We start from the raw sequence: 11,055 nt of genomic DNA, 5'->3' as shown, positions 1-11,055 counted from the left end.
ACAGATTAAAGCTCCTTCATCACTTTCACCGTTCGGCCACTACGAATTGTGATGCTTTCTCGAGGCAAGCACTGTCATGCTGTGAACGCCATGTAATAAAAGATGTTGTCATTATCGCAAATCTTTGTGCTGCATGCACCTAGTGCAAAAAAAAAGAGAGACCAAAATGTTCACCCTACTTTTAATTTGCTTGTTGTGCGTCTCGTTTGAAATTTTTGCTCAGCAGTCGCACATGGAAATTGGCATTTGCAGCTCGGTGCTAGACGGGTACTAAAGATGTCGCGCTTACCTGATCCATGGTTGCAGCAATTCCACAGACTAAAAGCTGCAAAGAAATCGACAAAAGGTGAAAAGTTTTTTTTTTTTTAAGCAGTGCACCCTACTCCCAGCGTAGAAGGGTAGGAGACGAATAGGCGAGTGCTGGCGAAAACAGCAACGGCGGGGATTTTGTGGATCGTTCGGCATTACGAATTGCGGCCTCTGTGCGCACACGTAGCATTGACGAGAAATTTCATGCGTTTGGAGCCGTACCCGCTGAGCGAGCTGTTTGTCATTATTAATCAATCTTGACCCACGGAGAAGTTCGCATTGACTTTTACCTTTACAGCTTTGGAAAATGTTACGCCGGCATAGATAATCTGGCACAGCCCAATAAACAACGTTCAGTGCGTGGTCTTCGATTTGCTATGAAGTTCTGAACTGAGCAAATAAAATTTGCACATCTCCCTCAGCCTACGCCCTGTTTGAACAGGTGTCTTGTTATGGAATGTCAGTCATACCTGCCACGGAGTCTTCTCTGGTATGGAGTCTCGGCAGGAGTTGTAGTAATGACAGATGATGGCCACAGCCTGCGGGAAAGGATCAGTAGATCGATCAATCAATCAATCAATCAATCAATCAATCAATCAATCAATCAATCAATCAATCAATCAATCAATCAATCAATCAATCAATCAATCAATCAATCAATCAATCAATCAATCAATCAATCAATCAATCAATCAATCAATCAATCAATCAATCAACCAATCAACCAATCAATCAATCAATCAATCAATCAATCAATCAATCAATCAATCAATCAATCAATCAATCAAAATCAAGCGGTCAATTGATTGGTTGATCAACACGTCGTACCTAGTGCGTTTAAAATCTCTCTGCTATCACAGTACTAGACCATGGCGCGTTATGGCAGCAATAATACACAAGACATTTGTTTTAAGGTGTCCTGCAAGCAGAATTAGGTCCAAGTGATGGAACGCAGAGGAAGGAGGAAAATATAACTTAAGCATTGTAACAATTGAAAACAGGTCTATAGACTGTCTGTTTTCTATATATATATATAGGAGGTCGTGGGTTCGGATCCCACCGGCGGCATGTGGTTGTTTTTTCTTCTGCTTTTCTAATCAATTAGCATTAAGCGATAACATATTCAGTAATATTCTAAATTGATCAACACCACAAATTAAATAAATAAATTTTAAAAAATCCCCTGTGCCCCTTGGTTTCTGTGGCTGTTGGCTTCTGTCATATATATATATATATATATCCAACAGCCACAGAAGCCAAGGGACACAGGGGATTTTTTTTATTTATTTTGTGCTGTTGTTGGATTTAGAATATTAGTGAATATGTATCGCTTAAAGCTAATTGATTAGAAAAGCAGAAGAAAAAACAATCACATGCCGCCGGTGGGATCCGAACCCATGACCTCCGAATTACGCCTTATCATTATATATATATATATATATATAATGATAAGTATAGCCACATTTAATCGTTAGGCTGTTCATTTCAGTGTTAAAGTAAACAGAACGGCATGTAGAAGTGAAATCTTTTAAACTTCTCGAGGTCTATTGCGCGAGGTAAGTCATTAGCGGCAGCAAGATGGGAAGATAATTTTTTTTTTCTGAAAGAGGCAAGCGAGTGTAACGAGAGTAGGACTCTCTTGTGTCACGGACAATCGCTAAGTTGGACGACGGGAAGAAAAGGTCAATGGTGGCCACCGCCGGGCGTCGCGGTATCTATCAGCAGGATGAGTGTTTCGGAAAGTTTATTCCCCAAAGATTCTAAAAATTTTGACCACCTGGGGTTTTTTAAATTGACAACACGATCAAGTTGGCCTGCATCAGTGGGCTACCACGCACTAATCACAGAGACCACTCTCACTGAAAATCGAGCTTGTGTAAGACAACACTAAGAAAATCGGTCCATAGACAGTCTATAGACTTCCTATAGACTCACTCTATTGTCTTCCTATATAAATTTCTTTTTGTCTATTCATAATCTATAGTCTGTGTATAGACAAAAGTCTACTGAAAGCACACTAAATCTATGGACTTTCTATAGACTGTCTATAGCAACTGCATTGCATATAGACTGTTCTTAAAGATCTGTCTATAGAGAGCCTATAGAGGTTATACAAAGTATATGGACAGTATATCGGCTGTCTAGAAAATGTTTGTAAGGGAAGTCCAAAGAACGAAACACAGGTGTCGCTATCATCGACCGATTTCAAAAGTAATCTGCTTGCGTTGACAGCCATTTTTCGCGCAAAAACTTCGCGCAAAAATGCAGCAAGGAATGGGGCTTATTTTTCAGAGGAAGGAAAGGTGAAGAAAAGAGAATCTCACGTATGTGGAAACCACTGCAGCCCGATGCTTCGCGACATACAAACGCAGCCGCGAAGAAGAGCAGAACGCAGAACATTCCCGGCGCATGATGCATGGTTGAGGGCGAAATGAGTGGCACAGGCGAGCTTTTCGCTTAGTTGCAGGAGAGGAGTTCAGCTATTGGCAGCTGTGCAGTTCGAGCCCACTTTAGCCTTGCACACTGCAGTTCTATACTTGCTGTGAGAGGTAACGGGACAGTGGACGCAGCGTTGACTGTGCTCGTGTTGGTACTCTCAAAAAGAAAGTTTTAAAACTTCGGATGACTAGAAGGAAGGCGAAGAATCAGCTGCCTTCAAAATCACCTCATGAAGTACATTTCTTTCGTCTCTATTTTTTTTTAGGGAAAGTTGAGGGTATGCTCGCGGCAAGAATTGAAACAGTGGCGGTTCAGGGTCTGGCCTTCGCACCTGTCACTGGAGTCGATATATGTTTTTTTCGACCTTCAGTGTTTGATATGAGAGGGTACCTGCACTGTCTCGTGACGAAACATCTGCGTTTACTCAGCTGCACGTGTCATTAATCGAATATCCGCGAAATGAGTCGACTGCAGCAAGAATGCGAAATAAATAGCCCACGTCTCTCTCCCCAGGTCGTTAATTAGGCGTGGAACTGTAGGCAACACTCGATCTGGAGAAGGAGAAAGGAAGTTATTTGTGATGAGGAGGCGTTCTCTAACAGTGGCTAGAGATGAGACATATGCAAGAAGGACGCATGACAAACATAATGTGCATGAAAGGCGCAGTTGGTAGAACAACACACTCGCGCATCAAGTGCGTTGGTCGCGCGTCCGAAATTGTCAGTAGAGTACACTACCTGCAGCGTTGGCGGTCTGTCCGGCCGCCTGAACCTCTCCTCTTCCCTTTCCCAAATAAGTCTAGAGTCATTGGAAAACTTATCCAGTGACTGCAAAATGGGGCAGGATTGAACAGCGCACACAGGACGAGGACACAGAGAAGAAACGACAAGACACGAGCGCTGACTATGATCTGAATGGTTTATTGGAGTAAAATAGCAATCTGACAACCAAGTGCGCATGTTTCGCAGATACGATAACTGTCATCAGGCAGCTTTGTCTAGGTATGCGATTTCGCAGGGATGAATGATGGCCGAAGTGGTGCTTACGCACGTACGTGTCAGGATTCTTGTGAATGAGGTAGGCTTCTTTTAATTCTCTAGTTAGTTTTTCTCTGTGCTTGTACAAAGCTGGAGCATTATTGAACAAAGGCATGCAAGGAGAGTGTAAAGGCGGCTTTGTGACTGCATTTTTTATAATGCAGTGCTAGGTTCGAGGAGGAAACTTTTCCTAAAGAGTTTTCATGTTCACGTAGCCTAATGTTGAGATACCTTCCTGTCTGACCGATATAAATCGTGCCACATGTGAATAGAACTCTGCACACAACCCCTTTTGCGCACGGAAAAAAAGATACTTCATGTTTTACCTGGCATTTTCCATTGTCTGCACTGCTTTTCTTGTCATCTATTTTCCTGTTTACTTTAGCACAAATGCTGCCTAGCTTAATGGGCGCAGAAAACATAACTTCTATCTACTCCAGACCTATGTCCAACTTGTCGTAGGCGATGCGACATACCATGAACATACGGTATGACCGCCATATTTTTCTTTTTTTTTTTTTGACGGGTTGTTTCCCGTCCTGTGTTCCCCACACATCCTGTGTGCGCTGTTTAATCCTGCCATGCACCAACTAGCTCAACTCTCCGTACCTCTACAGTAAATAGGGATAGCGTAGCGCCGCCTAGCGTCCACGACGCCGAACTACTCTCCAACAAACGCCTCTACCAGCCTCTCAGAATTCTGCGCGTTCGCTATGACCGGAGTGTTTTCAGCAACCATGAAAACTATGCGCATTAGTAAGAAAAAAAGGGGTAGGGTTTTACCGTAGTTAACCGAGCAGACGTGCAATACATGTGTTGATTATTCCCCTCTCCTTTCTGGCATTTGCATGCGCACGCAACCGCTTTTCTCTCTCTTCATCGTCATGCCCCCTCTCCACTCGGCGGTGGCTGGCGCGACGCCCTCCTCCTATTGGCCACATCTGGCGCGACGCTCCTTCAAACTTACCCGAGCTTCCTCCCATTGGCTGCAGCCTGTGCGACGCTCCTCCGAACTAACCCGAGCTTAGCCGAGTTACTCCTAGGATTCGCACAAGTTCCTTAGTTGGGTTTGGGTTTGACAAGGTCCTTAGCGCTGAGTGTTGCGCAACATCCTTATCTTTGTTCATAGAGCACTGCCCGTGCTCTCCACGACTATCTATTTTATTTCACAGCTCCGCTTAGAGTACCAGTGCTTGCACTGCATCAATGGAAAAATAAGTGCCACATATATCGTTCATTTTTGAAAATGAACGATATATGTTGAAGGGGCCCGGCGATTACTTCGTTATAGCCGTAGCTTCGTTGTAGCCCGTGTTGACCGAGCTTCCAGAGGTAATCGTCATTCCTTCGTTATATGCCCCGCCGCGGTGGCTCAGTGGTCGCGGCCGCGGCGGCTGAATTTCGATGGAGGCGAAATTCTAGAGGCCCGTGTGCTGTGCGATGTCAGTGCACGTTAAAGAACCCCAGGTGGTCGAAATTTCCGGAGCCCTCCACTACGGCGTCCCTCATAGCCTGAGTTGCTTCGGGACGTTAAACCCCTATAAACCAAACCAAACCCAAACCTTTCGTTATATCATTATTTTGTTATAAACAGGTTCGTAACAACGAGGTTAGACGAACTACAAGATGCGGACAAGCAAGAAAGAGTTGCGACTTGGGAAATGACAAAGATGCGGCTCCTTTCCTGTGTCATGGACCTTCATGTTTACCATTTCGTATTTTGCGGGAGTTTTGTTATTTTATGTTTTGGTCTTTATGTGCTTCATTTCTGCCATCCCCACTCTGAGTTTCGCCACGTGTGGAATAAATCTTAAAATAGTGCGCGCCTTATGTTACGTGCCTCTTTTTGCGCCCTCTGCCAGCGCGCTGTTTCCTTCTCGTGGGAAGCTTGAACCTGTTTCCCGTTGTCCACAAACAGAGATGATACAAAAGCCACATCGCTATATGCTACACTAAAAAAAGACGGCGGCAGTGATCACAGCTGTTTATCGTGGCATGTGGCAACAATGGCAAACGGAAGAAAATAAGAAAATACGACACGTCCGATTACTCAATCCTCAGCTTAAGTTTTTGCACCTATTTCAGCAATAAAAAAAAATCTCCCATACTTTCGCCATGCTCTGGGTGACTGCGTCGTGTCCCAGTAGGAGCAGCAGCTGAAATCTCCCGCGTTCATTTGTGCGCTTACTTGTGTTATGTCCTCCAGGTGGAGCCACTCATGGGGGCAAGGTTAAAACCCTGAAACTTCGAAGAATGCCGCACCACGCTTGCCCCTCGCATTTCCGTCTCCCCATCCGCCGACGACTGTCACGTGGTGAAACCGGCCAGCGCGCGCTGCTTTTGAAGCGAAAAGCTTTGTGGAGACGAATCGTAGACACCAGTCGTCGTCGGGTCTCCACAAATATGTTCGGCTGGACGCGCACAGCCAGGCGGGAACGGAACAGCGCGCCGCCGGCCTTGCAGTTAAGCAGCCACGAAATCCAGTCTGAGCGTGCTTGGCAGGCGTACTGGGACTGTCGTCGTCTTCTGCGGCCGGACCACGATGGCACGCTATAGCCCCCCCCCCCCCCCCCCCCCCCCCCTCTAGCGATGAAGCCATGAGCGGGGTGAATGGCGAAAAGCGGATACTCTTGGCGCAAATCGTACACGACGAGGACTGGCACGGTCGGGAGGGAATGCAGGGACACAGTTTGCGATGACGTCGGTGTCAAGATTTGCAGGTTTAAGGCGGTCAACTGAGGTTGTGTCCTGCCGGCCGTTGATGAGCAGGAGAAAGTGCTTAGGGGCACGCCGGAGCCCTTGGTAGGGACCATCGTATGGTGGCCTTAAGGGCGGGCGTACGGCGTCGTGGCGAACAAAGACGTGAGTGCACCGCTGAGGGTCGGAGGGGACGTGGACACGACGAGAATATTGGCGCTCACAGGGTGGAACAACGGTGCTCAAAGTGCTACGTAGGCGGTAAGCGTAATCTGAGACGTCAGCCGGCGTGGGTGGCGAGGACTGGAAGAATTCGCCAGGGACACGGAGAGTAGTGCCAAACGTTAGCTTTGCTGCACAGGTAGAAGAGTCACTGCGAAGTGCAGTGCGGAGACCAAGCTGGACGAAGGGTAGGCGCTCAATCCATGGCGAAGTAAAAGCGGATGCCATAAGTGAAGCTTTCAACTGCCGGTGAAAAAGCTCAATGACACTGTTGGAAATCGCGTGGTAAGAGGTCGTCTTGATGTGTTGACACCGAGGAGCCGAGACAGGTTGGCAAATAAGGTGGAGTCAAATTGACGACCACGATCAGTCGTAATGGCGCAAGGGACACCATAGCGGGTGATGCACAGTGTTATGAGTGCTCTTGCGATCGACTCCGCCGTTATGTCCAGAAGAGGCATCGCTTCAGGCCATCTCGTGAACCTGTCAATGCAGGTTAACAGGTAGCTGTGGTTCCCGCAGGGAGGAAGGGGACCGACAATGTCTGCGTGCAGATGGCTGAAGCGGGCGTCCGGAGACGGGAACGTGCCAAGCGGCGTCGCAGTGTGTCGATGCACTTTGCTTTGCTGACAGCTCAGGCACGTGCGCGATCAGCGGCGAACGTCGACGTTGATGCGAGGCCAGACATAGCGAGCCGTGACAAGGCGCTGTGTCGGGGAGCTTGAGGACGGAGACCGCGCACTCATGAGGTGGCAGCATGAGAGGCGACGGAGACGGTACAGGAGTGGAGGGATCCATGGCCGGGGGTTACACGATGGAAGGTAGGCGGGGTCTCGAGCTCGGGGCAGTGGTAGGCCTAGCGAAGCGGCTGAAGCAAGCGCAGGGCAGGAGCAGAGAACGAAGACGCGAAGTCCGGAGTCCCCAAATTTGTGGAGACGAATCGTAGACACCAGTAGTCGTCGGGTCTCCACAAATATATTCGGCTGGACGCGCACAGCCAGGCGGGAACGGAACAGCGCGCCGCCGGCCTTGCAGTTAAGCAGCCACGAAATCCAGTCTGCGCGTGCTTGGCAGGCGTACTGGGACTGTCGTCGTCTTCTGCGGCCGGACCACGATGGCACGCTATAGCTTCACTAGGCTCGTCAACACCGGGTCCGGCATGCGCCGTGATCAATTTTAGCCACAGCTGCGCATGCGCGGAACCGAGTGACGTCACGCGGAGCGCAGGTGGCCGCTGTCGCCGCCGCCGTCCCAAGAGGAGAAGGTTCTTTCGCAAGGCGTTGCGAATGCGTGAGCGGCGGTGGCGGCCATAGAAGAGGCGGCCATCCTCGCCATCGTTTGACTTTTCACCGCAGCCGTGCGCAGTGCACATTTGAAAGGCGGGGTATAGACCTTTTTCAGGTGCGTGCGGCCATCTTTCGACAGCAGCGCCGTCTTGCGTCTGGCCGATTTCTCCGCCATGTTGGCTTGGGTGGCCGCCGCTGCAATACAGGCAGCGAGTACTCGCCGCGCTGTTCAGCCTTGTCCGAGTGTTGATTTTTGCATGATTCTGACCTGCAAAGTTTTGCACTGTATGCACTGAGCAACTGTGAACAAAATGGCCCGTGATTCGGCGAGCGGCGACGCGGATGTTTCCCTGCAAGTTGTGCTGAAAATCGACATTGGAGGTGCGCTTCTACTCAAGTGTGCGCAATTCATTTAACGGCTTTCTGGTATTTATAATGGAGACATTTATCAATGCGAGCACGAAACTTGCTGAGCGCTTCTATGTTGTAGTTATAATTATAAAATAAAAACCGCTCCGTTCCGAGCTAACAGCAGTGTTGCTGTCAAGCGCTCAAGCGGTCTGCTCTGCGTTGCGCCGGTAACACGAACAGATTGAAACTGCGTTCGACCGCGTCTTTCACTACATTTTCCCTCTGCACCGTCCTAAAAAATCTCTGCCTCTCCCGTAACCGAGAGTAGAGTAAGCATGAAATGTTTACGGGCCTAATGTCATCTCGGTGCACACCCGAACCGCACCGTACAGGAAGGGAGGAACGCCACCACCCGTTCAGCGCGATGCCTTGCCATTTGAACGCAAGGTTTTTTGAGGAAAGGAAATGGCGCAGTAATTCTCTGCCATCTCGGTGGACACCCACACCGCACCGTAATGGAAGGGAGGAACGCTACCACCCGTTCGGCGCGATGCCTTGCCCTTTGAACGCAGCGCTTCTCCCCCGGGCCCCTGTGCGCCTGCGCGGCTTTGCTTCGATGCGCGAAGCCCCTAAGAGATCACGTATGACAACGAAGTGTATCGTGGCATTTATGTGCTTTTTGCATGTTATTAGAAATCGGAAATTATAATTCCGTGCATTATCAAACGCACAGCGACTGATATCTTGATAAACATTGAGAAGGCACTGGCAGCAGTTATCTTTTGTGACTCCTTTGAAGACCAACCGGCGCTTGCATGCCGGTCGCGTAGGAGGGCTTACAGAGTCTCGTTAAATCTCGTTAAGTCTCGTACGGTGCCCGGATGTTCTCGTTTCAGAGCCCGGATGACTGGATTTCAGTGCCCGGATGACTGGAATTCAGTGCCCGGATGAGTAGATTTCAATGCCCGGATGAGTAGATTTCAATGCCCGGATGAGTGGATTTCAATGCCCGGATGAGTGGATTTCAGTGCCCGGATGATGGCTCTCGGTCTCGGCGTGACGTCACCACACTGCCGACAACGGGGGCTAAAAGCATTTCATGCTTAATACTAACGACGACGCAGTGAAACATTTTACCTCCGCACAGCATCGCGAGTTAAAGAAAATCTCTGCCTCTCCCGTAACCGAGAGTAGAGTAAGCATGAAATGTTTACGGGCCTAATGTCATCTCGGTGGACACCCGAACCGCACCGTACAGGAAGGGAGGAACGCCACCACCCGTTCAGCGCGATGCCTTGCCATTTGGTTTTTTGAGGAAAGGAAATGGCGCAGTAATTCTCTGCCATCTCGGTGGACACCCGAACCGCACCGTAAAGCAAGGGAGGAACGCCACCACCCGCTCGGCGCGATGCCTTGCCCTTTGAACGCAGCGCTTCTCCCCCGGGCCCCTGTGCACCTGCGCAGCTTTGCTTCGATGCGCGAAGCCCCTAAGAGATCACGTACGACAACGAAGTGTACGTGGCATTTATGTGCTTTTTGCAGGCGTTATTAGAAATCGGAAATTATAATTCCGTGCATTATCAAACGCACAGCGCGACTGATATCTTGATAAACATTGAGAAGGCACTGGCAGCAGTTATTTTTTGTGACTCGTTTGGAGACCAACCGTTGCTTGCATGCCGGTCGCGTAGGAGGGCTTAGAGAGTCTCGTTAAATCTCGTTAAGTCTCGTACGGTGCCCGGCTGTTCTCGTTTCAGAGCCCGGATGACTGGAATTCAGTGCCCGGATGACTCGATTTCAGTGCCCGGATGACTCGATTTCAGTGCCCGGATGACTACATTTCAGTGCCCGGATGACTCGATTTCAGTGCCCGGATGACTCGATTTCAGTGCCCGGATGAGTGGATTTCAGTGCCCGGATGATGGCTCTCGGTCTCGGCGTGACGTCACCACACTGCCGACAACGGGGGCTAAAAGCATTTCATGCTTAAAACGGTACTTTCTGTAGTGCTACATGGAGAAGGCACCGCTGGCACAGAATTCTATTGCGGCTTTTGCATAAATTTCTTGATTACTTTGTACTAATGGTAAAATAACTGGTCAAGCGTGCAAATGTAGGGTGGTCCACTCTTAGCATGAACATGCGAGTGCGTGGCAGCGCTCTGCGGAGCGCCAATGCATCCGTCGGCGCCGCGCGTCGAAGCAAAGTGTCGCAGGAACAGAGGAAACTGCATGTGGAGCTTCGCGTCGTTGACATTTCACTAAACTCAGAAAAAGATGTAGTAGAGAATCATCTGGCCTTCGAACGCGATGTAATTTGTACACTCGAAACTGGTGCACCTGCTGTGACAGTCCCTAAGGGGCATATCTGCTTGGTTCGTCTCGGGTGCGGCCGCTGATTAATGCCGAAAGCGCGTACGTGTGGTCGGGTGGGCACTGCGTGCCTGCTGATTGCACGTCCCTAATAGGCACATTTTTTTAAACAATCGGCACTTTGCATTATGGCGTCAGTTGAAAATAGTATTTGGCCGAAGCATGAGGTGTCACGATGCAAGATGGATACGTCAAAGCTGCGACCCTCAGTTTTTAAGTCCTGCTAGTTTATCGGATATTTACTGCAAGCAGACAGCTGTGGCATTTGTGCAATGCATCATGGCTTTCAAGTACTGTCAAATAGCTATGTTTACAGTGCCGTTGACGTTAATAATCAGTCGC

This window comes from Amblyomma mixtum, chromosome 2, assembly GCF_055824585.1.
Source record: "Amblyomma mixtum isolate Tamu chromosome 2, ASM5582458v1, whole genome shotgun sequence".
Classification (NCBI taxonomy): domain Eukaryota; kingdom Metazoa; phylum Arthropoda; class Arachnida; order Ixodida; family Ixodidae; genus Amblyomma; species Amblyomma mixtum.
This window is presented reverse-complemented; position numbering follows the sequence as displayed.